The sequence below is a fragment of the Sander lucioperca genome, chromosome 6, assembly GCF_008315115.2.
Source record: "Sander lucioperca isolate FBNREF2018 chromosome 6, SLUC_FBN_1.2, whole genome shotgun sequence".
In the NCBI taxonomy this organism is placed as follows: domain Eukaryota; kingdom Metazoa; phylum Chordata; class Actinopteri; order Perciformes; family Percidae; genus Sander; species Sander lucioperca.
In genome coordinates, this window is record NC_050178.1 from 29,674,918 (window position 1) to 29,702,750 (window position 27,833).

General features: G+C 41.8%; 2 protein-coding genes and 2 long non-coding RNA genes across 4 annotated transcripts in view; 2 read left to right on the forward strand and 2 right to left on the reverse strand.

Annotated features, from left to right (window-relative positions):
* LOC116034688 overlaps positions 1-27,833 on the reverse strand; it is a 678,603-nt gene that overhangs the window by 403,389 nt on the left and 247,381 nt on the right. The window lies entirely within an intron of this gene.
* The window catches only part of LOC116065136 (myosin light chain kinase, smooth muscle-like), a 766,302-nt gene that overhangs the window by 337,422 nt on the left and 401,047 nt on the right, over positions 1-27,833 (forward strand). The window lies entirely within an intron of this gene.
* On the forward strand, positions 372-4,727 carry LOC118495310. Its single transcript, XR_004897681.1, has 3 exons — positions 372-501; positions 4,440-4,517; positions 4,683-4,727. It is a non-coding gene; the product is annotated as an uncharacterized LOC118495310 (long non-coding RNA).
* LOC116065126 lies at positions 14,084-15,642 on the reverse strand. Its single transcript, XR_004108665.2, has 2 exons — positions 15,427-15,642; positions 14,084-14,976 (listed from the first exon to the last, which is right to left on the reverse strand). It is a non-coding gene; the product is annotated as an uncharacterized LOC116065126 (long non-coding RNA).

Genomic DNA, 27,833 nt, shown 5'->3' on the forward strand with positions numbered 1-27,833 from the left:
AAGACGTGGTGACGTTTCTGGCAAGTGTACCTCGTGCTGGGAACAACAGTGAATTGTTGTTTTAAGCGCATTTTTACACCTGCCTTGTTTAGTTTGGTTGAATTGAACCCTGGAGCGTTTACCCACTTGGTGTGGTTCGTTTGGGCAAGTGTGAACACAGCAATCGCACTCAGGTAGGGACAAAACAACCGGTCTTTACAAACGAACTTTGTGTCGTCTAGTCCCTGTGTCAAGTTTCTTTGTTTTGTTGGTTTCATGTTTTTCTGCTTGTTTTCAATAACTTCCTGTTTTATTTTGACGGTCTGGGTTTCTGTCTTGTCTTGTCTTGTTACTTCCTGTGTTTTCCCTCCCTTGTGATTGCCCTAATGTGTTTCACCTGTTTCCCTGCCTTGTGGCCACCTGTCCCTTGTTAGTCCTCGTTATCCTGTGTATTTAGTTTCTGTGTTTCCTTGGTGTTTTGTGGGATTATTATGTTACATTTCTGTTGCTGGTCGGTGTGTCGTCGTTCCTGTCGTTCCTGTCGTTCCTGTCGTTCCTGTCGTTCCTAGTGATGGGCAAACTAAGCCTTGTGAAGCCTCTGAAGCTTCTTCCTGATTGTATTGCAAAATGATCCGAAGCATCAAAGCATCAAAAACAACACAGTGACATCTGGTGGTCAGTCAGCAGAAATGACAGCAGCTATGACCTCGACACAGCCAAACCAAGCTTATAACATGAACATAGGAGAGACAGAATGGACACATGCATAGAATGACATGACTGAACTTGAATTAAATGATATGAACATGACATGACTGAATTAAAAATATAAAGCCTATGTTTGAATGTAACATAATATAATAATATAAACTACTGTGATCAGGATTTGAATGTAAGTATGTTTAATTAGGCTAAATATGGATTCAATAAACTGCAGCAACAATTCCATCTTCTACCGCTACGAAGAATTACGTACAGGTGTATGTAAGTAGGCTAATTAAGAGGTTAATCAAATAAATTGCAAGCCACTCATAAACCCCGCGATGTTCCAGTGAATTGTAACGGGCCGTTGGTAGGCTAAGCACGCAGCGACATGAAGTGAAGCTTGTGAATGCTTAGCCTACTACACATGCCTTGTTAATTTAATCTCGTCTCGCAACATAGCTTACGTTGGAGGAAAGGCAACGCTATGGACTGTCAATCTGATGCCTGAGGTATGATTCCCACTACCGTTACATGTGGAGCAGGTGTATCATGCTTATTATAGCTGTATGACAAACACGTGTCTAGTTTATTCCGCTATAATTGTTGCAACAAAGTTATTTTACAACAATTATTGCTGAGTAACCTAGACACGTGGCAACACGTTTTGAGCAGTAACCTAATATATAATGTAGTTGCAGCAGAGGCATAGGCTATATACAGGGCTGCTACAATTCAGAAAGCATAAAGGGGTTTGTGGAAAATGCTTGTGCTACAGGTCTATGTGGAATACAAGAGGTCGTTTGTGTGTAAGTGCTTGTGTACAAAGGAGGTTTGGGGAAGGTGCTTGTGCAGTAACGGGGATTGTGAATGGCAGTTTGGGGAATGCTTATTGTGTAATTGTTTGTCTTTCCAGATTTTTATTGAGAAACAGAATGTGTTCTACGGTGCTTGGTTTGAGGCGGTTTCTTCGGCTGCTGACTACTTCCCCAGCCTTGGAGAAGACCCTCTCACAAGGCACTGAGGATGCTGGAGTGCACAGATAGCGCATGGCTATTTGAGAGACATTTGGAAAGACAAGTTGGTGCCTTTCCCAGTATTTCAGAGGGTCCTCTGACCTAGGCAAATATGCGTCTTTCAAATACCTGTAAGCAGAAGGAAAATACAATTTATTTCAATATATTTTTTTTATGTCTGTAGGGAAACCACCAATCACAACAATTTACCTCTGGACCTCTGCAATGGCACTGGCTGTTGTGTTAGAAACACGTTGTGTGCTAACGTGGCTGTCAAGCAGGCCCCAGAGATTGTCCTCCTGCTCTGAAGACTCCTGTGAGGATGATGGTGGTGGTGGTGGTGGTGGTGGTGTTGATGGAATGATATTTGCACATTCCCTGGTGAGTCTCTCCACTGCAGCCTGAGATGAGTTTGCACTGCAGAACACCATCTCCTTGTACCTGGGGGTCCAAAAGAATTTCTACACTGAGACCAGTCATTTTTGCGACAATGCCAAATTTATCATTAAGTACTTTACCTGGGGTCCACAAGAGTTGCCACACTGAAAGCAGTCACTTTTTCAACAATGGCAAACTTATCATTTAGAGTGCTTTGCACATTACTGGCCAGTTTCTGCGCCAAGGGGTTTGCCATTGTTGCACAAAGTCTGCCAGTACGATGTCTTAACATCTTCACCATGGGAATGACTTTGGAGCCAGACACTCGTTTTTCTTCAGACAGTTCAACAGTGGCTTGATTGAATGGCTTCAGAACCAGCAGACACTGCTGGATGGAGTCGTATTCCTCTGATGAAAATGGATGGTCAGATTAGCCAAAGTTGCTCCCAAAGGCTCTCGCAGGTGATGAATCCTCTGCAGCATGGCATAGGTGCTATTCCACCTTGTATCCACCTCTTGGATTGGCTTCAGCAGAGGTCTACCCATCTGTTGCTGGATTTCACACAGCTTTTCTTTGGCAGTTGTGCTGCATTTAAAAAGATGTACAATGCGGCGTGCACGGGACCGCATTTCTTCCAGCTCAGGGGTTAGAGCAAGGGATCGCTTCACCACAAGATTTAAAACATGTGCGAAACAGGGGACATGGCGGAGATGTAACAGATTAGCACATGCAATCATGTTTGACGCACAGTCGGTCACCAAGCTTGTTACCTTCCCTGTAATTCCCCAGTCTGTCATTAGGGCTGACTTTGCTTCAGCGATGTTAGCTGCTGTGTGCGTGTCAGGGAACTTCCTCACTCCTAAAAGGACAGTGGAAAGCTTGGCCTCTTCAGTAACATAGTGGCATGTTACTGCCAAGTAAGCATCCATGTTTATAGAGGTCCACATGTCTGCAGTCAAGCTTACTGTGGATGCCTTCCCGAGCTCAGCCACAGCCTTCTCCTTGGTGGCTTCATATTTCCTCTGCAGCATTGCCTTCAAGGTCTTCCTCCCAGGGATAACATATGTAGGATCCAGGAGATTAACAAAGGCCTTGAACCCTGCATTCTCCACAATGCTCAGTGGCTGGGCATCCACCATCTCCAGCAAGGCTTCATCCAGCTCCAGTTTCCTGGACACTGTCACACAAGAAGCATCATATAAATGACAATATGAATTCATTAACTATGCATTACTTCATTATTATGCAGCAAATGTATATGGATATAAAAATATATCTGACAGTTGCTTTTTGTGTGTTTGCATGTTTTAAATGTGAATTCTGAGCCTTATCAAAGGAAAACATTCTGCCAGTGTTTGGGACAAACAATGTAGCCATGAAGTAGGCCTAGCATAATGTTTGAAGAAAGAAACCACAACTAAAAAGTGAAGTGAGCACTGTGTTTGAATTAGGTGACATTTTAAAGGATATAAAGCGATCAAGGGTGGTGATCAAGATGATTTCTGCAAGGAGTGAGGACTGCTAGTGATATCCTTTCGCCCAGTTTGGTGCGTGTTCCTTCCTGGTGGGGTAAGACAAGATTAGTAGGCTATGTGTTGTATAATGATCACAATAATGAAACGAAATAAAACAAACCAAACGAAGGACTGGAATGAACATTGCCTTGAATGTTGTCGCTGGGTGGAGGATTGGATGTTGCTGCTGCTGCTTCGTGTTTTGCACGGAGGTGCCTCAACATTGAGGAGGTATTATTGTTGTATGCCAGTTCTTGTGGGCACAGTAAACACTGAACCTTAAAATAATGCAAAGAGTGTGACTGTTTAGAAATAAAAACCTGGACTGGCCTGTTAGAATAGCCAATTTGATCTGAATTACTAGGTAGTTAATGCATCTAGGCTACTTTGTTAAGCAGATAATGTTGTCTGAATGACAATGACGGGAATAATAATAATAATAATAATAATAATAATAATAAATAGGCCTAATAATACAACAGTCCATAAAACGTAGCCATTTACCTTATTCGGGGAAAATGTTCCCACACCCTTGAACGCTTCCTTACGTTTGTAGTGTTGTCCATGTTGTATTTTGAATAAACGGGCTCTGCAATAGGCAAGTCTACTCGATGAAGCAACAAAACTTCTCTGGGTGTGCGCGTCTCTTATACCCCGAGGTATTGGTGCAGCGGCAAAAATTCGAATCCAGCAAACCCTTCCGGAGTTTCAGTGACGTTCGAAGCTTCGGACGTCATCAGTCACGTGCTTATTTCAATTCAATACAAGCTCCAACGCTGTTTCGAACCAGTGTGCTTTGTGGAAGTGATACAAGCTTCGGTGCCTCGGTGTCAAACGTCCCATCACTAGTCGTTCCTGTTGTTCCTGTCGTTCCTCCCTGTGTCAGTTCGTGTCTAGCTCTGTGCTTCCTGGATTTCCCTGGTTTTTGTTCTACCTTGTTTGGTTTGGATTCCTTTCGTCATTTCTACACTGGATTAGTTTTTGCCTGCTCATCTCAGGACTCCCTTTGTTGTTAAGTATTTTGTTTTGTTAGTCTAATAAATCCACTACTCGAACTTACTCCTGCCTGCCTGCCTGCCTGCCTTCTCTCAGCATTTGGGTCCAACCTCCAGTGCCATTCCTTGTCCGAATATTCCCAACATGACGGACCCAGCGGAATATTTTGAGGACGAACTTTATGATTTGAGCTACTCTCTGATATGTGTTTATGGGGAGTGGAAGAGAGCCTCGAGTTGGGAGGTGAAACAGGCGGCTCTACGGTTAGCTCACCGTGAGATATCCACTCGGCCCTGGCTCAGGAGCGCCTTGCCTAAGTGGATTCAGGACTTCTTAGAGACCCCTGGCTGCGAGCCTTCACCTCAACCTGCTACCCGGTTATCTTCTCTCCAGCCTGCTAGCAGTCAGCTACCTCCCTTGCCAGTGTGCAACAAACCTGCTACATGGTCGGTGAGTACCCCTGACCACCAGCAGTCCTATGAGGGTACCCGCCTGGCTGTGTTTTCTGGGAACCGTGGTGGCCGTAAGAGAGGACGTGGGCGACATGGTCTCCGACGCCATGCACAGGTTCAACTGCTGTCCAGCGAGCATGTTCCAGAGCCGACCATTGTGACTATTGTTCCAGAGCTGACTATTGTTCCAGAGCTGACCCGTGTGCCTGAGCTGACCTGTGTACCTGAGTCTGAGCTGACCTGTGTTCCTGAGCTTTCTGTGTTGTCCAGTGGACCGGAGCATGTGTTGTCCAGTGGATCTGAGCATGTGTTCAGTGAGCCGAAGCATGTGCTGTGCAGCAGACCTGAGCCCGTGCTGTGCAGCGGAGCCTTCCAGAACCTCCGCTGACATGCAGCCTTCCAGAACCTCCGCTGACGTGCAGATTTCCTGAGTTCCAGCTGACGTGCAGCCTTCCAGAATCTCCGCAGAAGTCCAGCCGTCCAGAGTCTCGGCTGACGTCCAGCCGTCCAGAGTCTTTGATGACCGCTCTTCAAGAGTCTTCAATGACCGCTCTTCAAGAGTCTTCCAGTCGTCCAGAGTCTTCGATGACAGCTCTTCTGGAGTCTTCCAGTCGTCCAGAGTCTTCGATGACCATTCTCCCAGAGTCTACGTCAGCTGACCTCCCAGAGTTTACGTCGGCTGACCTCCCAGAGTCTACGTCGACTGACCTTCTAAAGTCTACGCCGATCGACGTCTCAGAGTCTACATCGACCGCTCTCCCTGAAAGTTCGTTTACGGACGATCATGAGACTGTGCCGTGTGGCGCCTCACAGACTGTGCCGTGTGGCGCCTCAGAGACTGTGCCGTGTGGCGCCTCAGAGACTGTGCCGTGTGGCACCTCAGAGACTTTGCCGGTGCCCAGTTTGCCAGAGACTCCTGCCCCCCGTGTTTTGTCGGTGGTCCAGCCGACTCCTGCTCCCCGTGTTTTGTCGGTGGTCCGGCCGACTCCTGACCCTCTTGCCTTGTTGCCTGTTACTGATCCTGTTGCCTTGTTGGCGGACACTGGCTCAGCTGACTCGTCGCCTGTCTCCAGTTCAGCTGACCCGTCGCCTGTCTTCAGCCCAGCTGACCCGTCGCCTGTCTTCAGCCCAGCTGACCTGTCGCCTGTCTTCAGCCTAGCTGCCCCTTCACTTGCTCAGCCTGCCTGGTCTTCAGAAGGGATTCGCCTTCGCAGACGGCCTCCAGAGGGGTTTCGCCTTCACGGACGGCTTCCAGAGGGGTTTCGCCTTCGCGGACGGCCTCCTGAGGGGTTTTGCCTTCGCGGACGGCCTCCTGAGGGGATTCGCCTTCGCCGCCAGTCTTCAGAAGGGATTTGCCTTTGCCGCCGGCCTTCAGAAGGGATTCGCCTTCGCCGCCGGCCTTCAGAAGGGATTCGCCTTCGCCGCCAGTCTCCAGAGGGGTACTGCCTTCGCCGCCGGTCTCCAGAAGGATTCTGCCCTCGCCGCCGGCCTTTAGAGGGGTATCGCCTTCGCTGACGTTCTCCAGAGGGGTATTGCCTTCATATTGCCCCAGTTGACCCGCCGCCTGTCTTCAGCCCAGCTGACCCGTCGCCTGTCTTCAGCCCAGCTGACCTGTCGCCTGTCTTCAGCCCAGCTGCCCCTTCACCTGCTCAGCCTGCCTGGTCTTCAGAAGGGATTCGCCTTCACGGACGGCCTCCAGAGGGGTTTCGCCTTCGCGGACGGCCTCCTGAGGGGATTCGCCTTCGCCGCCGGCCTTCAGAAGGGATTTACCTTTGCCGCCGGCCTTCAGAAGGGATTCGCCTTCGCCGCCGGCCTTCAGAAGGGATTCGCCTTTGCCGCCAGTCTCCAGAGGGGTACTGCCTTCGCCGCCGGTCTCCAGAAGGATTCTGCCCTCGCCGCCGGCCTTTAGAGGGGTATCACCTTCGCCGACGTTCTCCAGAGGGGTATTGCCTTCGCCGCCGGCCTCCAGAGGGATATCGCCTTCGCCGCCGACCTGTTCGGCCTTCAGAGGGGTTTTGCCTTCGCAGTCGGCCATCAGAGGGGATTCGCCTTCGCCGCCGACCTGCTCGGCCTTCAGAGGGGTTTCACCTTCGCAGACGGCCTCCAGAGGGACATCGCCTTCGTCGCCGACGGCCTCCAGAGGGTTTTCGTCTTCGCCGCAGATCTCCAGAGAGTCTTCGCAGTCCTGTCCGTTCTCCCAAGGGACATCGCCTTCGTCGCCGACGGCCTCCAGAGGGTTTTCGTCTTCGCCACAGACCTCCAGAGAGTCTTCGCAGTCCTGTCCGTCCTCCCGAGGGACTCCGCCTTCGCTGTCCTGATCGACCTCCAGAGGATCTCCGCCTTCGCCGCCATTTTCCTGAGAGTCTTCGCTGTCCTGATCGGCCGCCAGAGGGGTTCCGCCTTCGCTGCTGTCTGCAGTCCCGGACCCCGTGCCTAGCTGGCCACAGCTCTTTGGTCCCCTAGTCCCACTGTTCTCAATTCCTGAGTTCCCACAGACCTCGGTTCCCTTCCCCGTTGACTCTTGTTCCTCCTTCGCCCCTCTGTGGGTTGACTTTTGTTTGTCCCTCCTCCGTACCCCCTCCGCCCTCCCTGGGCCTTTTTGCCTTATTCTGTGGACTATTTTTGTTTTAATTTTTAAGGGCCGTCTGGTAGCCGTCCCTTGAGGGAGGGGTACTGTCGTCTAGTCCCTGTGTCAAGTTTCTTTGTTTTGTTGGTTTCATGTTTTTCTGCTTGTTTTCAATAACTTCCTGTTTTATTTTGACGGTCTGGGTTTCTGTCTTGTCTTGTCTTGTTACTTCCTGTGTTTTCCCTCCCTTGTGATTGCCCTAATGTGTTTCACCTGTTTCCCTGCCTTGTGGCCACCTGTCCCTTGTTAGTCCTCGTTATCCTGTGTATTTATTTTCTGTGTTTCCCCGGTGTTTTGTGGGATTATTGTGTTACATTTCTGTTGCTGGTCGGTGTGTCTTTGTTCCTGTCGTTCCTCCCTGTGTCAGTTCGTGTCTAGCTCTGTGCTTCCTGGATTTCCCTGGTTTTTGTTCTACCTTGTTTGGTTTGGATTCCTTTCGTCATTTCTACACTGGATTAGTTTTTGGCTGCTCATCTCAGGACTCCCTTTGTTGTTAAGTATTTTGTTTTGTTAGTCTAATAAATCCACTACTCGAACTTACTCCTGCCTGCCTGTCTGCCTGCTCTCTGCATTTGGGTCCAACCTCCAGTGCCATTCCTTGTCACTTTGGTTCCCTTCAGTTTGGTTCGTTTGTAGTGAGAACGTGATCCGACCCAACTATGTGTAATCCTGAGTCTGAGCTGAACGGCTCCTGTAGTCAGATGTAGAGCCCGACCGATAAAGGATTTTTAAGGCCGATATCGATACAAATATTTGGTGATTTAAAAATCCGATATTACGATATATCGGCCGATATATAGTTAAAAAATTATTATAGTTATTTGTATTTACTTATGAGACCTCACTAAAATAATATGATAATGCAGTTTAAAAAATAACTTGTTTGTTTTATTGTCACAATAGAACATCAAAATATATTAAAGTTCTGATAAATAAAATGTATAAAAATACAAACGTAAGATGTGAAACTTAAAGGGTTAAACATGAGTGTTGCCAACAGGGAGGTTGTAGAGCGCCCTCTGGTGGACAGACTATGCAACACCAACACTCAGAACATGGTTGAAGGGTGTTTCATCCGTTTTTATTTTTTAAATATTAATTTATCGGCCGTTATAAATTAGAGGTGTGAATCTTCACTGATCTTCTGATTCGATTACGATTATCATGTCAGCGATTCAATATCTCGATGCATCAAATACATTTTTCTATTAAAGCCATATAGGATATTTAATTTGTAGCTTTTCAAGCTTCAAAAACCAAACATTCTGCAGTGCTCTAATACTAAATAAATTGGATACATAAAACTACAGCACTGAGCAAATGGCACTTCCTGAATGTGCAAAACATAACAGAATATGTAAACCGAAATGTTGTGAGGCATACATTGTAAACAGAAATAATCGATTATGGCCCGGCCGATTATCGATGCAGCATCGTCCACGTCCACGATTCGATGCATCGATTCTTTGATTAATTTCAACACCTCTATTATAAATGCAGATACCGATAGTTTGGAAAATGCCTAATATTGGCCGGATATATCGGTCGGGCTTTAGTCAGGTGTGCTTTGCAATCTGCAATGCAGCAGAGCAGCAAACTGTAGCAGCTTCAACGTTTCTGTCACAGAAATATCAAGCTGTCAAGCTCGCCGTCTGTCACTCGCATCGCCGTGGTCAAAGCAGCCGCCGCTAAAGTTGGAGACAGACGACGGCAGAGCAGAGCGAAGTCTCGCTGAGCAGAGCAGACGTAGAAACAATGTCTGGAAAACGACTGAAATAAAAAGGGGCTGGTTTGACCAGACGTCCAGAACAAAGGACCTTCTTCCTGTTTTAACTTTCGTGCTCCTGCCCCCCAGACACATCTTACAAATAAGCGGAGGGAACGTTCTTGCGTGGTTTGTAGTGGGGAGTGTGCCTATGTTCCCACATTTCTAAGATTCTTTCCAAAATTAGGCCCTATGTTCCTACATTTTGTTTTTCATGAATTTGTATTAGATTTTATGCCCCTTCATCCCAATTTGGTAAACAATTACACCCAACCTATTATCCAGTAGCAATGGACTACAGATGGAATGTAACCATAACCCTAACATAGGGCCTAATTCTAAGAAAAAAGAAATGTAGGGCTAACCTAGGGCTGTGGGACCATTGGGCTGTGGGAACATAGGGCTGACCCCTTGTAGGGAAGCATTTTTCTCTGTGTGAAACCAAACCAAACCAAGGGGAACACACTCCAAATTTACAAACTCACCAATTGATTTGGACTACAGCAAACCAACTATAGGTGTGAAAACGCCCTTAAAAATACTGAAAGAAACTACACACAATACCGGCCAAAAACGTCTTTTTACAGTAACAAGGGTAAATATAACTTGTGACAGATGGACAGAAAATGCTGTCACAAACTTCTACATTCTTGAAGCATCATTTATTTCCCTCTGCGCTGACACAAACACACACACATACACACACACACACAAACACACACCGCCTGACAGTGAGTTGAGATTTTGGCCAGACTTCCCAATTGGTGTTGTTAGTGAACATGACTCCAGTTTTCATTACAGAGCCATAAAAGTGCTTCAGGGATGATTTAGGGACGCAGTGGCTCTGCTCAGCCAGGACTCACAAATACATTCAATCGGACTCCAGAGAGGCAGAGATACTGAATAAACCAGACCGTTCTGCATGCTGGCAGCTTCTTTGGACACTTGCCCACACACACACACACACACACACACACAGTAATGGAAGCTGTCCAGTGTACCTCCACACTACACGTTGGTATCTCTGCCCCTCAGAAGCATTGGGGGCTCAGCCGGGAGCTGCAGTGATTGATTAACACTTTTCTCCCCCTCCAGCTCTGGCTACAGTGATACCAGACACACCGGGACAGGTGTCTGATAAGGAAACTTGAATGTGTTTTTTTTTTTTTTGTTTACTACCCGGGTAGAGTGATTTTCTATTTTCCAAGGACAGTTTATTTTGCTTTCCTCATTTTTACTAAATGAAAGAGCTCTATTTTATTTTGGGGTGTTTTTCTAATGTAAGGTAAAATAATTCTGTGAGTAGTGTGTTACACTGTGATTGTGTAATAAACCTGCCAGCTGTTCTGTTTCCGTGTGAAATACCAAACTCCTTCCTACATACATTGCAAAAAGCTTTGTTTGCATCGCGTAAAACTGCAGTAATCCAGGGATATATCCCTACCCAGTCCTCCCGGTACCTGCAGAGACGTTTTTTGCTTTTTAGCTACGTGTTGATCTTGATCGGGTCCCGGGACACCAGCCTGAGCCTCCATTTAAAAAATGAATGAATGAAAATTCGCGCCTATAGCCGCCTATACGTACTGTTGCAGCCAATGAGCAGCCGAAGGGAGCTGGCTGCAGGATGACTCAATCACCATGAACAGTTTTTAATGTTCTATCAGACTAGCTCTCTCTCTAACTCTAACTACTCAAGAGTAAAAAAAAAAAAAAACAACAAAAAAACTACTTGAGTCTGCTTTTGAGACTTTCTATGACGCTCTAATTTTCGACAACTGCTTGGATTTCGGGACTGTCCTGAATTTTTCGGGACGTCTGGTCACCCTACTCGCATCTGAAAATCAGACGTTTTGGCGCTTGTGATATTCCTCTGGTGCCGGCTAAAACCTCTTTAAGGGGCGCCAAAACTTCCTCTATGCAGTATAAACCCTTAATAAATACCGGTAATAACTTCATCATACTAACCATTAAACTCCGGATCGACTCAAGCCATCTTCTCTGTGGGGAAAAAGATTGCTGTTGGAAAAAGCAACTTCTTCTTCTGTGTGTTAATTAGCAGAGAGAGGAAGGTGAGGGACCTGATGTCAGGCGATTATCCTGGAAATGGACTTCCTTTGATCCAGACTAGTGAAAGGTTAAACACATGGGAAGGTACCAGCAGCAGACGTAACATAGTCTTCTTTTTCAATTTATCTGCTTGCTAATTTCCCCAAATTTTTGGCTACCTTTACACCCATCCTTTGTAATCCTAAGAGTATTATGTGTACTTCTACCTGAGATCTTCTCTAAGGGTTGAAAGTGTTAAATTATTATATAATGTTCCTCCACAGATTTTTCCAGATCCACGTACATTAACTTCCAGCTACTTGAGTAAATCTATAGATACATATATATATATATATATTAGATACATATAGAGGGAGTGATTAAAAGTTTCCCAAAAGTCATTCAAGTTATCAGAAGATCAAAGAGTTAAACAACATTATTATGACGGTCAATGTTGAAGATTCATAACCAGCTGTTGAGCAGCCAAGAAACATGTTTGTAAACACAGAAACACAGAAACATCCACAACAGTCACAACATACAGTTTGACATATTTCATCTTTTATTCAAACATTTGGATAGAAGATGAAGCGCTGATTGAAATGACATGATACCCTGCGAGAGCATCAGATAAAACATAAAAACCTACATGTATATAGTTCAGTGTGTAACTGTACCTGACAAACTCTGGCTTAGCTCCTTCAGAAGATGCTTGTCACAAATAATTTCAAAACATATCATACGACACAAATATCAAAGTAAAAAATTAAGTCACATATTTCACATTGGCTAAAAAAAGAAATTGACTTTCTTTTACAGCGTGACAGCAGGCTTCAGTTCTGTGAAGTCTTATGTTTTTTTTAATGCCCATCGTGTATTTCAGTACTTTAAAGTGTAACTCTCCCCAAAATACAACCTAGGGTCTTTTTGTGAATGTACCTGAGTCAAACTTTAGTTTAAAAGCATAATTAGGACGGAAGCGCCACTTTTAAGATTTACCGTATCTTCGTTTTTCGGTCAAATGGCCTTTTGAATGGGAGTGCTAGGGGCACCACTATGATCGCATCAAAATAGCTATTTTTAAAACACTAAGAAGGCTCGACACAACATGACAACTTTGCTCCAAGTATCACCAGGGGCTCTACACCTTAACGAAAGACTTGACAACATTGTTTGTGTACATAGAGTTTACTAAAAAGAAAGGTTTTGAACGACTCACTTTAACGAATGCAACGTAACAGGGAGGAGAGTAAAGATGGAAAGCTCCTAAAGCTCAATTCCATATAAATGCACGGATAATTCGTTGTTTTGTCGTTAGTGAAAAACAATATTGACCTTGTAGTTGAAAAAGGAGCCTCATATAAGAATGACATTTCCTCCTATGGAGTCCGTTCATTGATCAGATGGTAGCGCCCGGAAACAACAACTGCTGAAGAAAGTCGTTCAAAACCTGTTTTAGTAAACTCTGGGTACACAACCAATGTTCTCAATGCTGAGTTCACGTGTAGAGCCTCTGGTAATACTTGGAGCAAAGTTTCATGTTGTGTCGAGCCTTCTTAGTGTTTTAAAAATGTTGATTTTGATGCTATCATAGCAGTGCCCCTAGCACTTTCAGTCAAAAGGCCATTTGACCGAAAAACGAAGATAGGCTAAATCTTAAAAGTGGCTTTTCCGTCCTAAATATGCTTTTAAACTAAAGTTTGACTTGGGTACATTCACAAAAAGACCCTAGATTGCATTTTGGCGACAGTTACGCTTTAAGGAACTACAAGCAGCAGGATAATATTTGGTGAATGGATTATATTTATAAAGCAGTTTATATGTCCCTCATTCATCCATTCACACACACTCTCACCCCGATGACAGTGAGCTACCATGCAAGGTGCTGTCTGACCATCGGGAGCAATTTGGGGTTCAGTGTCTTGCTCAAGGACACTTGGACGTGTGGACAAGAAGAGCCGGGGATCAAACCACCGACCACCGACCCTGCTAGCAGGTATATCAACATTTACTTTATACTCATTTTCAGGTTCATACTTGTACTACGAGAACATGTTTAGATGTTTTAATGTTCAAAAAACACTATTACTTACTTTACTATTTTCTTTTCTAATAATTTTGTCCAGTGGCCACTCGCAGTATTGCAATAAAAAAATCTCCCAGCGACCCAGAAAGGATTTCTACGGAGCTCCCCTGGGGTCAGCTGAGACTAAACGGTGCGCACAGAATAAAAAAAAATAAAATAAAAATCTGTTCCCTCGGTTTTATAAACTGTGAGCAAAGTTAGAAAGATATTCACAGATTCAAACTTCCGGGATCAATTACTCCATAGCGAAATGTTATTAAATCACAAACGACGCATCTTTCCTAACGTAGTAAGGTTAACAACGAGCTACAAACTCATTTTCATCAAAACGAGCCATCCTCCGACATAACACTGGTCTCTGTGAGCAGCCGGTGGTGACACGGCAGTGAGACGAGTGCTTAGGGACCGTCTACAATCTACAACACTTCACTACCCCCCGTGCCTGATCACTGGTCTCTCTCTAGACACAGCTGTGAAGTCAAGACTTCCAAAATCAGCATAAACCTGGGTCTTTTATTTGAAATTTGTTCCATTTTGTAAAGTATGCGGCTGTGCTGTAGCCTTCCTGTACATGATTACCTTCCTGGCTTGACACATTTGCTCGCAGCTCGCCAAAGAAATAGAGGAGATGCCGAAACGATCGCTGCAGTGCGCGGGCTGGCGCTGCTGCTCCGCTCATGATCACAGTCGATATGAACGGACAGATTGGATAAAGGGTGCCGAAATGGAAATAGCTTATAATACATCCATGGTGGAGATGAGGAGCAGTATATTCTAATGAGCCTGCATGTGACATAGAAGAGGAGCTGAATCTGAATGGCTTGTTGAATTACATCAGATTGAGGACGCCCACAAATAACTGGCTGGGTTATTTTATTTCAGGTTTTGGGTTGGTCGGCCCTCCAGATACTCAAATGGTTGTACACCATGACTGAAAATGAGAGTTTTTCATGATATGTCCCCTTTAAAATTAAATTAAGTGAGACAGCTGGTGCAGTCTTGTTTCCTTTAGCTGAGCATCATAAACAAAATGTAGTTATTTCCAAAAAAAAACAAAAAAACAGATTCTATATTGAATGACTATCTAAATAATAACAGTCCAACAGTCCATTCTTCACCAGCTGCCTTTTGAATTTCAGATTCTGTGGTAATAATGTTTTGGTCACTTCATGGTCAAACTACAAGTTACTTTACTAACATTTGAGTCACTTCTGCAGGTGTGGTGGTTTTCTTGGTTTGCCAGTTCACTCTTACTTATACAATAAAAATGATAGTTTTTTTATGAAATTGAAAGTAAAGTAATTTACTTGCTGACTGCGTGAGACCTCACAGCGGCCTCAGTACAGAAGAAATTGTCAGACGAGGAGTCCACGAAGACACCAGAGATTGCAGAAGTTCCCTCCATTCAGATTTATCTGAAACAATCACATGTTTACAAGTCAACCAGCTGTCCCAGACACATCAACTTCAGGCAAAGTCACCTGATGTAGACAACTGACTGTCATTTTCATAGGACTACCTTTTTATACGGCATTTTGGGTTAGTAGGACACATTTACACACACACTTACCTTCTTACATGTAAAAATGGCTTTGAAATGATTATATTTTGTAATTCAATCTCCTACTGCATGGGCTTACGCAGGGTTTAAGAAATACCGAGGTCCAAAGACAAAAAAAAAAAGAAGGATTTCCCTAAATATGTGCATTTTAAAACATTTGGAGAGCAAAAATTAGATAACAATAACTTTAAAACCATGTCAGTGGGCAGGAGCATAATTGATCTGTCATACAGTAATACATGAAAATCAGTTTAAATGTTGCAATTATTTAGTCAAGTGGAAGAGACTATACATGTTGCAATACCTGTGTCATTGATCATTGATCATCAGGCCTCTCAGGTCATCAGACAGAGGTCTTCAAGCTGTTCCCAGAATCAGATCCAGGTCTGGTGTCTTCACTTACTGTTACTGTGGTATTAACAAGCGGCGTTTGGACCAGAGGTACATCACTGTGTCAACATTTAAAAAAAAAAAAAACACAAAACTTTAATATTCTCTCAAGCTTTTGGTTAACTACAGTGTGTGTGTGGCTCAATGGTGTTTTTGCCTCCAACGGTGCCTTCCAGGCAGCTAACCCTAACCTTAACCCTAAACATAACCACTGCCGCGCTGCCTGGGAGTAGACGTTTGGGGCAAAAAACACCAAAGACCGTTTGTGTGTGATGCTTGTACTTTATTCTTATTTTTTTTGTTTACGCTTTGTTCTTCATGCTATGCTTATATGTTGTCTTTTAATGTAAAAGGTGCTTTATAAATAAAATTGCCATTGATCATATTACCTTGGAACAGAGCCAGACTCTATTTAGTTTTTATAGTTGTATACATATCATAATGTGCCTATCTCAGCTTTGACCTGTCACTCTTACAGAGAGAAGAGCCTCCTCTCTATAGTAGAGGTCCTGGGTAAGATTTGTATGCACTTCATTTAGTGGAGAATATCTCAACTGTTATAGACTAATATGACCCCATTGAACAATGTGGGATGTGTGCCAAAATCTCTACCCGGGACCAAAGTCCTGAAAATGACCACAACAGGTGACACTGTTATCACACTACAGGTGAATGGGACTTTTTCTTTCCTTTATAAATATCCTCATACATTTCTACCAAATTAATCTTCATATTAAGAGAAATACTTTTTGTATTACACTTTGTCTTAAAAATAAAATAAAATATGCAAATGAGGCAATATCTCATTAAATATGCATACATATAAACTTGAAGCTACAGGATTTTCTGAGGTGATCACAATGTTCACAATGACCACGATTATAAAGTCATAGACGAGCATAAGCATTCTGATTGGATATAAAGAAAATGGCTAAAAACATTCAACCTATTACATACAACTAGCAACATACAGGAATTGCCAGTTATTTATTAACCTAAACTTTAAAAGCTTACATTTCCTACCTATTCTAAATATTGCTGTCATCACCTCCCTTTTTTTTCAACAAAAGTTAACTTGGCAGCCATAGTGACCTGAGGTCATAGCAGATCCCATGGCTGTCAAGCAAGATGACTTGAGACAATGAGATCAAGAAAAGTAAGGAAATCTACTCTTTATTCTTTGAGTTGGCGTGCACACTTATTACGTGTCATTATCATATGAGTTGTAATTTTGTGTATTTTAATAATTATAATGAAATGAAAGGGAAGTGTGGGGTCCCCTGCTGGAGCTGCTCCCCCTGCGACCCGACACCGGATAAGCGGACGAAGATGGATGGATGGATAATAATTATAATGAATTTGTATCAGTTTATTTAATTTGGTGTATATTGTAGCTAGCTAACTACAGTTTGTTAGCAAGCTAGCCGCTAGTATTTTGTTTTGTTTTTTGCAAAATGGGGAAAATGTCATCACCAGTACATCTCAACTACACACACGAGGAAGCTGATGACAGGATGATGTTCCATGTGCAGGACATTTGAAGTCACCGTACAGGATCTGCATCACTGACACTGTCACCAGGTGACACAGATGTCTTTGTGTGCCTACTGTACCACATAACAGTCAATTGGAGAAATCTTGGCCTCCAAGAGCTCTGGCTCAGCCGCAACTCAGGAGTGAAAAGATCAATGGGCCTCATTCACCAACCGTTCACCAAATGTGTTCTTAAACCCCACTTACGCACTTTTTACGAAGATTCTGACATTCACTAATGTTTTCTTATCTTGGATTTGTTCTTAGCTAAGTACAAAATCTACGAACACTCAAGCGCACTCTTACGCACATTTGAGTGATGACAATTCGCTCCAAATAATTGGTTACTGCATTTTATTTAATTCTACAGTCGTTAAAATGATAGTATTGTACTGTAATGTATTTCTGATCATTTGTTGAAAAAAAGAATATGCAAAGAAACACTAACACTGCAATTTACATCAGCAATAAACTGATGAAATCCTGCGTTATTTTGTGATTGATCGCGCTATTTATAGGGCCAAAATGCAGTGGTGGAATGTAACAAAATACAAATTCTTCGTTACTGTACTTAAGTACATTTTTCACGTATCTGTACTTTACTTATGTAGAATCATCAATCCTAAGAACACAGGTGCAAACAATTCTGTTGTTTAAGAACACGTCATGAATCCAATGTAGACTATTCTTAGGGACTTCTTAAGATCATATTGAAGAGAAAACTTAGGAAGATTTTGGTTAAAATCGGCCCAATATTACGATCTGCAAAGCGCTCTCCCATCACTACATGCGCTGACTGGGTGCGATACAACCAGCAAAATATCTACCAAACTTGCAGCTTTGAACACTGTGCGCAAACCAGAGAACTCTTCTCCGATTCTCAATTTCAACTGTCCACAGCTAACAGAGTGCAATACAAATGGCGGAAACATTCTTGGTCAAATGTCTCAAACCATCAACGGACATGGTGATATTTGACGACCTGTGCATGCTGCGTTTGATAGTAATGCCCTTAAGATGGACTTTGAGAGGACCGCTTGCACCTCAACTAATGCAAGAAAACATATACAAAGAGCCTATTATCAACAGCAGCTTTGGGTCCAAGCACCATTTACAGACGCCACCTTGATCTTAAATGCAGATGCTTATGGTTTTGTAAGAAAGGGCAGTTTATTAGTCCCTGAGATTGTAATCTCAAAACCTGAAGGTTTGCCAGATCCCTGCTCGTGTGGAAAGTGTGCACACAAGAATGGGTGTCCCTGTCAGGTAGCTGGTATCCGTTGTTGCAAGTACTGCAAATGCACGGGAGGCAATAGTTGTAAAAATCCTATCACTGAATGAGCTCTCATCATCATCCCCATACCTGGACTCTCTCTCTGTTGTGAAAGTTTTACTTTGCAACACAGGGAATAAACCTGTTGTTTTGTATTTTTCACTTTAAGTTAACGTTCCAATGATAATAGCAAGGTTGGATATAAAATGTTTGTATATTAATCAAATGCTTGTTTTCTCTCTTTTAAAAAAGTCCCTTGTATTTATAATTTCCCAGTCAATACAGCACAAAACAGGACAATCCCCCCCACCCACACGACATCCACACTGAACATTTACAGAAACACAATTCAAAATACCAAACCAGAATTCTTACACTTAGCCTACACTACATGGTCATTATAAACATTGTGATCACCTCAGAAAATCTGTAGCTTAAAGGGTTTATAGGTACGCATATTTAATGAGATATTGCCTAATTTGCACATTTTATTTTATTTTTAAGACAAAGTGTAATACAAAAAGTATTTCTCTTAATATGAAGATTAATCTGGTAGAAATGTATGAAGATATCTATAAAGGGAAGAAAAAGTCCCATTCACCTGTAGTGTGATAACAGTGTCACCTGTTGTGGTCATTTTCAGGACTTTCGTCCCGGGTAGAGATTTTGGCACACATCCCACGTTGTTCAATGGGGTCATATAGTCTATAACAGTTGAGATATCTCCACTAAATGAAGTGCATACAAATCTTACCCAGGACCTAGACTACTAAGTGTGCTGTGCCTAATTTGTACTTAAAACATGATGCACTAAATGACAACAAACACCCATCTAGATACATGATTGATAGTGAATGTTACTAAACTTACAGAACTAGAAAGTGAAAGTGTGTGGGACTGTAAATGATCTGGATCCACAGTGGATTACATAGTGAGGTCACATGTATCTGGTTTCCTGATTATAAGTGATGATAGGACAGACATTACAAGACTAAACTTAACAAAACAATATCTAATAAAGTATTTACTATAAAAATGTACTTTTTCCTTACCTAGTGTCGGGTGTTCAGTAAGGAAAACAAGTTAAGAAGTAAATCCCAACTGACTTGATCTTACTCTGGTGTAAATACCAACACAATGATAATGACTGAAGATAAAACAACCTCAACGACTCTAAACATGACATACATATATAAATAATGTGTTGTGTGTCTGCTCATAATGAATATGTTGATACAATATTTATTAAACTACTGTTTATATTCTTGGCTATACACCTATTTGACGAATAACAACAACAATAATGCTACAGCAACAATCAATCCCAATCCATCACAATCAATCCAACAATCAATCCAACATGGAAGACCCTGAAACAGAAGAAGAAAGTTAATGTAGACTCAGAATGGAACACAGATCATATACAGCAGATTGAACATCTCAGTCTACACAAAGAGAACAACTGAAGGAGCATTCTCCTGAAACCTGAAATCTAAAACTCTTTGCAGATAAAACCAGCCGTAGGATGAATGTCACCAGGAACAGAGATGTTAGCTCTGATCTTCTGGACAGTTTCCTCCTGCTCGGATACACAGCTGAGAGTTGGTTCTGGTTTTAGTCTCAGTAGTGAAGAAGAGGAGGAGGAGGAGGGTGATGTTTATATCTGACGTCTGTGAATGTGTTCTCTAAACCCTGAGCGGAGCTCACAGGTACAAGTCAATGATTGACTCTGGGTTAACTCTTGTTTTTATGACAGTTGTTGTTACAGCTGATTCAGCTTTATTAAAAGAAATATTACCCATCCAGCTAAACACACAGCTTAGCTAAGTTATTTATGTAGAAGTTAATGTTTCATGAGCAGTAAAAATACAATTTTGAGGTAAATAACTTGAGTATTTGCATTATATACTACTTTATACTTGTACCTCACTACATTTCAGAGGATTTTTTTTACTGCACTACATTTATCAGACGTATTTAATAATTAGTTACTTTGATCTTACATACAAAACATATGATCTGCTTATCAAATATAATACTTGTTTGTTCTTTTCTACTTTAAGTACATTTTACTGATAGGTCTATACTTTTACTGAAGTAGTAATTTTGAATGCAGGACTTTTACTTGGTGGTTTTGATACTTTCACTCCAATAAAGAATCAGAGTACTTCTTTCAGCTCTGACTACAGCTCAGTAACATCACATTAAAATCATTCTGGTTGGTCTGAAGTTCCACACTAACATGTGTAGCCTAAAACAGTATGGGAGATGTTTTAGTATGTCTGACATCTTGATGATCTGAGTATGAAACCAATAGTACGTGTTGCATACTATTTCTGGTGAAATATTACAGTATGATGCAAACACTGGACACTACGCCTGCATAAGTATCCCACAATGCAATGCGGTAGTAACGACAACGTTCCCAGACAAACTGACAGAAACCAATCAATAATGCTCTAAATTACATTTCTACATATTTAAATGACTGTTGGTCTAGTTATTTACCCTTTTCAGTTATTTCAGCGTTATCTGGCGATGCCGCTAGAGCGAAGGTCGGCAGGTGTTACCATGGTTACGACGTTGAAAATTACACTAACAAACGATAGTTTAGATGTTGAGTATGTGGTGCAGAATGTGTGATTTCAGATGTAAGCTGAGTGTTTGTTGGTGGGGGGGTCAGCTCTGCAGTTATTGGGGCTCAATGGGAACAGAGAGATACAGTTTGGATTTATGCAGCAGGAGTCTCTGGAAGCTCCAACTCTTGAAGCTAAATATACGTTTAACTCATTTATAAAAAGCTTGATGATCGTGATTTATGGTCCTGCGGACGCTCCACACAGACCTTTCACCGTAGCCAACATAAGTGACCTGAAGTTTATAATTGTGTGTTGGTGTGTGCGTTGATCTCTTTAAGAGAGAGAGTGATGGTGAATATCTTCAGAGTGAGTAGTGACTCTAGAGTCATAGTGAGAGAAACAAAGTGTCTCCTCTGTTCTTTCTGACCACGGTGGGAAATCTGGAGCAGGAGAAGTTAACCCTCTCCTTGATCTTCATGTTGTTTATGGAGAAGGAGAACCAGGAAATGAGTCGGGGGGAAATGCAACGCTACCAAGCCACGGCGGTGCGTCGCCGCGACATGTAGTTATTTTAACTTCTAAGCAAGTCCCGCCCTACAAACCAGCCCGATTGGTTGCCCTAGAGTAGTTAAGGTTAGGATAGCCGACTGGTCAGGGGATTAGGGGTGGAACGGTACACAGAAGTCACGGTTCGGTTCATACCTCGGTTCAGACATCACGGTTCGGTTCAATACAATGGAGGGAAAAGCATATCAAAAATGCAGAAGGCAATTTTTTTTTTATTGTGCATGTCTCAGGCTGTACCACCTAGTGTCATACAGTCTCTCCCCTGAGCTAGCTGCAACAGCCTTTAGTGTGTAAAGTAAGATGTAATCAGTAAACAAGAGTACCCCACATCATCTCCAGACTCTATCTGTAACTTGTAAACAAAATAAGACAATCAGCTACAAAACTGGAAATACAGCATCTCTTATTATGAAAGTGCAAATACATATATAAACAATAATAACAACAAATATGTGGACGGGATGGCATGTTGTAACGAGGTTCGAGCACATGCAGCAAATACTTGAAGCCCTATTTGTATTTGTATTTAAAGGCTGGTTAAGCACTGTAGGGAGGAGAAGTTGGACAGTTTTCTTTGTCTCGTTCCAGTCATTGGTACGGCTGGGTGATGGCGTCGGATATGCGTTAGCATGTTAGATGTATTTCCCCCAGGTGGAGGGCATGACACGGGAGGCTCCAGGCTTCATCCATAGTCTCGAAGTTTTCCCAAACTTGCAATCTTAAAGAGGCCGGCGGGTCCTCTAACTCTTGTGGGTCGCCACCACTCACCATACTCATCCTTTAGTGCTGCTATCTCTGACTCACTCACTGAACCACGACCTGCAAAAACTGCATGTAGGCGGAGCTCGGCTAGCTCAGAGCTAAAGCGGGCCAGAGATGACAGAAAATGTTTGAAAGTAAAAATATTTTGCATATTTATACATTCTGAATTTACAATAAGGAACAGTAGATTTTTACATGCCAATTAAACTTTTAACTCAGTTTTCACAAGAAAACTTCACAGTACCTTTAACCCCCACAAGGCCACCATGTTGCTATGATTGTAATACTTTATTGAAGAAATTAAGAAACATAATTATGTACACAATAATATCCCCAGATGTATAAGCACAAACATATTCAAAAGGCCAAAATTCCTCCTGTCTCTTCTATTAGGTGAGAGCAAGACAACGTTATCTTTAACTGGATCAGGCAAATTCTGGCTTGGCTCTTTATGAAATATAATCTACAGTTTTTACTGTGCAGTATTCCATTATCATTAGCAATAAGACTTTAAAAAACAGTTTATTAATTGTACAGTTACAGCAGCAGCAAGGACAAACAAACAAAGTGCTTTACAATAAAAACATGTCATTTCTAAGGACATTTTCAGGAACCAGTTGGGTTATATCTCCACCTTTTCTTTCTGTTCTGCACTTATTAGCATTCAAATGATACATTTATTATTTAATGTCAAGTTAAATGCCACAAGTTATGTATAGACAATTCAGATGAAGAGTGGAGAGAATCCTTCAAAGAAATTTTTGAATAACGCAATCTAAACACTGGAAGGAATATGCCTGGTAAATAAACCAAAGATATTTCATTACTCCAGATAGATGTAAAACAAACACAGCAACAGAGGGAACAAGCTGCTGGAGAGGATGCAGTGAGAGAAAAGCAAATCAGACGCTCATATTGTTTACTTGCTCAGTAATTCAGGTGTTCTGGCTAAAGGTAATAAGCTATATTAAACATATACAGTTCCACTCACACCTGGAAATCTTTTAGGTATTAATACAAACCAAGATCAGTGCTAGGGCAACCCTAGGGACAGATACATATTTAAAATGCTCAGCTTAACGGCACTGAAGCAAGTGACCAGGCTTTGGAAACCAGCCAAATCCCCAGATCTTCAAACATGGTACAAGACAATAGAACAAACACTGGGAATGGAAAAACTCACTCTAACAGTCAGAAATCAAATAGAAACATGGAATAAATTGTATTCAGAGCATATTAGAAGAACTAAACTTTCTAATAAGTGCATACTGTAGATGGACACACACACACACACACACACACACACACCACACACACACACACACACACAGTGGAGCTGCCCCCTCTTTTTTTGTGTTTTGTTGCTGTCTTATTTTCTGTCTCTTTTTTATATTATTATATTATATATCATATTATTATATTTATATATTGTTCATCAGATAAACATTCACACACGAAGAATCAGGGTTCAGTGTCTTGGCCGAGGACAGCTGGACGTGGAACTGCAGGGATGGAACCACCAACTTTTAGATTGGGAGGTGACCACTCTACCACCTGAGACGCTCCAGTAATACCTAACAGCAATGTGACCATTCAGAACGTTAACGTTATCTAACAACTAACTAACTTCTCAGCATCCTATTATTTATTTACTGATTTGTTGCTTTGTGATCGACCCAGTTCTTTGTTTTCTGGTCTTCAGTTTTAAACTCCATAGTCTAACTACACGTTACATTACATAAACATTACAGATTATAATGTCAGCCTGAGAGCTGATCTGAGATCTGTCGGTCTCACAGGTCACCTGATTATTGAGGGCTTCAGTTCTGTCCTTTTTCCTTTAAGCCTCAGAGCTTTAGGAACTTAATATTTATAAGAATAATGATATTTACATACAACTTTTCATGTAACAGATGTTACAAACTGCTTCACAAACAAAAACTGAGAGGATCAATATAAAAAAATCTAGTAACTTTAATCAGGTGCATTTCTTTTTTCTTCATTTTTTTTTCTCATTACCACTTTAACATAGGTAATGATTTTTTTAGGTTTGGTTCATCTCATTATCACTTTGGTAACTTTTCACTCTGTTTAGTTGAGTTTCTCTGTAGCTTCATCTCGTTCATTTAGCTGCTGTAAAGTCAGTAACAACCGTCCAGTGGAGAAACTCTTCACAGCAGTGTGAGAGGGAAATATAAGATGAGATGGTCAAACAGGAAAATAAAACAAGGTCAAATACCAGAAATATTAAAAAACATTATGCAGAGACCTGAACAATGATGTTGACCTACAGCGACATAAAATAAAATCCCTGTAATAAATATGATCTTGGTGAAACCTTATTAAATCTTTGTTGATCTGTCAGAGTGTAGATTGTTATGTTGTTGATTTTTCTTGTATATTTAAATTATATAGTAATATTTATGTTGTCAGACTCACTCTGTAGGCCCAACCAACAACAGACCATAATAAGTCTCACAACAATCTCCTATAAGGCAGACTTTAAGTTTCCTGGTTGCCCAAACCCTTTTCCTCTTCACGCAAACCTATTTCCGGCTGACGAGAACCTGCAGCAAAGAAAAGTATACATTCCATAAAGTCAACTTTTATATTACACAGATATTATTTTGGTGGCCAAAACAAACAGATTTACATTTCATCAAAAGTCTGTTATACAAACATCTAGCTCAAATCAAATCTGATGGTTCATAGCCGTGTTATAATAACCACATACAAAGGCTAGGATTAAAATTCCTTAGAATTAGACTAAACCTACCTCTGTTGCGGCGTATTGTGATGATCTTTGTGACTACAAGCAGAGCTAGAACTATAGCAAGAGTCAGAGCTCCCAGAACCAATCCACCAATCATCCATCCGGCCACTTCCCCTGAAACACATCACAAACAGCTGATGTAAGTCAAACTCCAGGGCTCCAGACTAACTTTTTTCATTAGGAGCACAGTGGCCCCCAACTGAAAATTTTAGTGGCGCAACCAGAAAATTTAGGGGCACACACCGTAAATCAACATGCTAACCAAATATTCACATTTCTACTAATTTCCAATGTGTTACTAATAAATACTTTGATAATAGATGCAGAGATTACAATGTGCTGTTTCAAATTCAGTGTCACTTTTGAAGATGCAACATAGAAGGTTAATCAACAGCACCATCGTAAAAAAAAAAAAATTTTTGGTTTTATATATATATATATATATATATATATATACCAGCTCTAGTCTACAATTACAATGAATTGAAGTTAAAATTAAACATGCATTGTTTAGGCTACTACTGAACAGATATTGGTACCGATACCTGAAATTCGGTTCCGTTACCCAACGGTACCTTTTTTTTTTTGGTACTTTACCTCTATATTTACAAAACAATTATTTCAGTTGTAAAAATTATAGTCAAACCTATTTATCCTATGTACTTAGAACAAAAATAAAAATAAAACCCCTCCCTCTCTCCTCCCAAACCCATCCCTACAACCTATTAAATTGAATAATTATTCATTTCTTACTCACTGTAACTTTTATTCTTGTATTTGTATATTCTTTTTTTAGCCTGTTTTATTTTCATGACCGTTTTTAACTGCTCTTTAATGTTTCATGTAAAGCACTTTGAGTTGCCTTGTTGCTGAAAGGTGCTGTAGAAATAAAGTTGCCTTGTTGCTGAAAGGTGCTGTAGAAATAAAGTTGCCTTATTGCTGAAAGGTGCTGTAGAAATAAAGTTGCCTTGTTGCTGAAAGGTGCTGTAGAAATAAAGTTGCCTTGTTGCTGAAAGCTGCTGTAGAAATAAAGTTGCCTTGCCTTACAACCTCAGCCTGTCAGTCAGTCACCAGGGCACAGAAACCACTGTTGTGCCTGCTTAGGAAGTGTAATGTCAACAGCACCGCTTTCGGCTCTCCATTAAGATATCGCAGCAAACGCTGTCTGCGTGAAGTTTTGAAAAACTGTAACCACACTTGAAACCACTTTATCGGCATTTCCGTGACTTCAAGAAAACCACAGAGCAGACGTAATTTGCACCGTCCACAGCTATGTGTGAGTGTATGTGTGTTTGTGTCAATTTTCAGAGAGGACAGATAATCTTGAATTTACGCGGTCTCAGGTACCGAAATTTCGACGTTTAACGTGTAAAAAAAAGGGGGCAAATTTACTGGTCGCACATGTGTGACTGGATGTAAAGTTCATTCGCACACTCTCAAATTTTGGTCGCAAAATGCGACCATTTGGTCGCAGTCTGGAGCCCTGAACTGCATGCCAGGTACAGCACACAGACTACACACAACACCAAAAATATGTCTAAAAATCTTGTGTGCCTAAAACTAATAATACATGAACAAATTAAATTATTTCCTGATTAAACCACCAAGAAAGAAATATCACCACTGATTAGAGGGCCTCCGCGGAGTCAGCAGTAGCTATGACTGTACAAACTTGTTGAGGGCGAAGTAAAGAAAAAGAGAAGTGGCACATCGACAAAACGTACAGCGAAAGACTGTGCAAAACATTTCAGACCGTCCTGCCAACCTGTATACATTTTAACATCAATGTACACTGTAACCTTTTTATACACACACACACACACACACACACACAGGAAAAAAAACCGCAGATGAGACGACAATGACCTAAATTGAGGACAGCTACGCTCGTTATTGTAAGTGCAATGATAAGGCAAGGCAAGGCAAAGCAGCTTTATTTGTAAAGCACATTTCAGCAACAGGGCAATTCAGAGTGCTTTGCATGAAAACAGATTAAACAATTTAAAACAGATAAAATACGAGAATAAAAGTTACAGTGCAGTATAAGAAATTAAACATTGAAGAGCAGTTAAAACAGTTAAATATATAAAAGCAGATAATAAAGATAGATAGATAGATAGTCATACAGTGTCAACAATGCAACTTCAGTATAAGAAATGAACAGTTATTTAAAGTGGAGCATAAAAACTAAATGCTGCTTCTCCCTGTTTAGTTCTGACTCTGGGGACAACAAGCAGACCTGTCCCAGACCACCTGAGAGGTCTGGGGACAACAAGCAGACCTGTCCCAGACCACCTGAGAGGTCTGGGGACAACAAGCAGACCTGTCCCAGACCACCTGAGAGGTCTGGGGACAACAAGCAGACCTGTCCCAGACCACCTGAGAGGTCTGGGGACAGAAAGCAGACCTGTCCCAGACCACCTGAGAGGTCTGGGGACAGTAAGCAGACCTGTCCCAGACCACCTGAGAGGTCTGGGGACAGTAAGCAGACCTGTCCCAGACCACCTGAGAGGTCTGGGTGGTTCATACTGTAGTAGCAGATCAGAAATGTATTTTGGCCCTAAACTGTTTAGTGATTTATAAACCAGCAAAAGTATTTTGAAATCAATTCTTTGAGGCACTGGAAGCCAGTGTAGATTAGTTAAAGTCCAATAAGTACTTTATCAAACCGTATGAATGTGTGTCCCAGGTCAGGATAGGAAATTAACTAACAATGTAAAGATCAACAAGCCACTGACACATATGTTCAAATTTGATTAATTCAATAAATTATTATTTTTGTATTAAATGCACCAGCCATTTTCATATTATACCAACATTTGCAGCATCCTGAG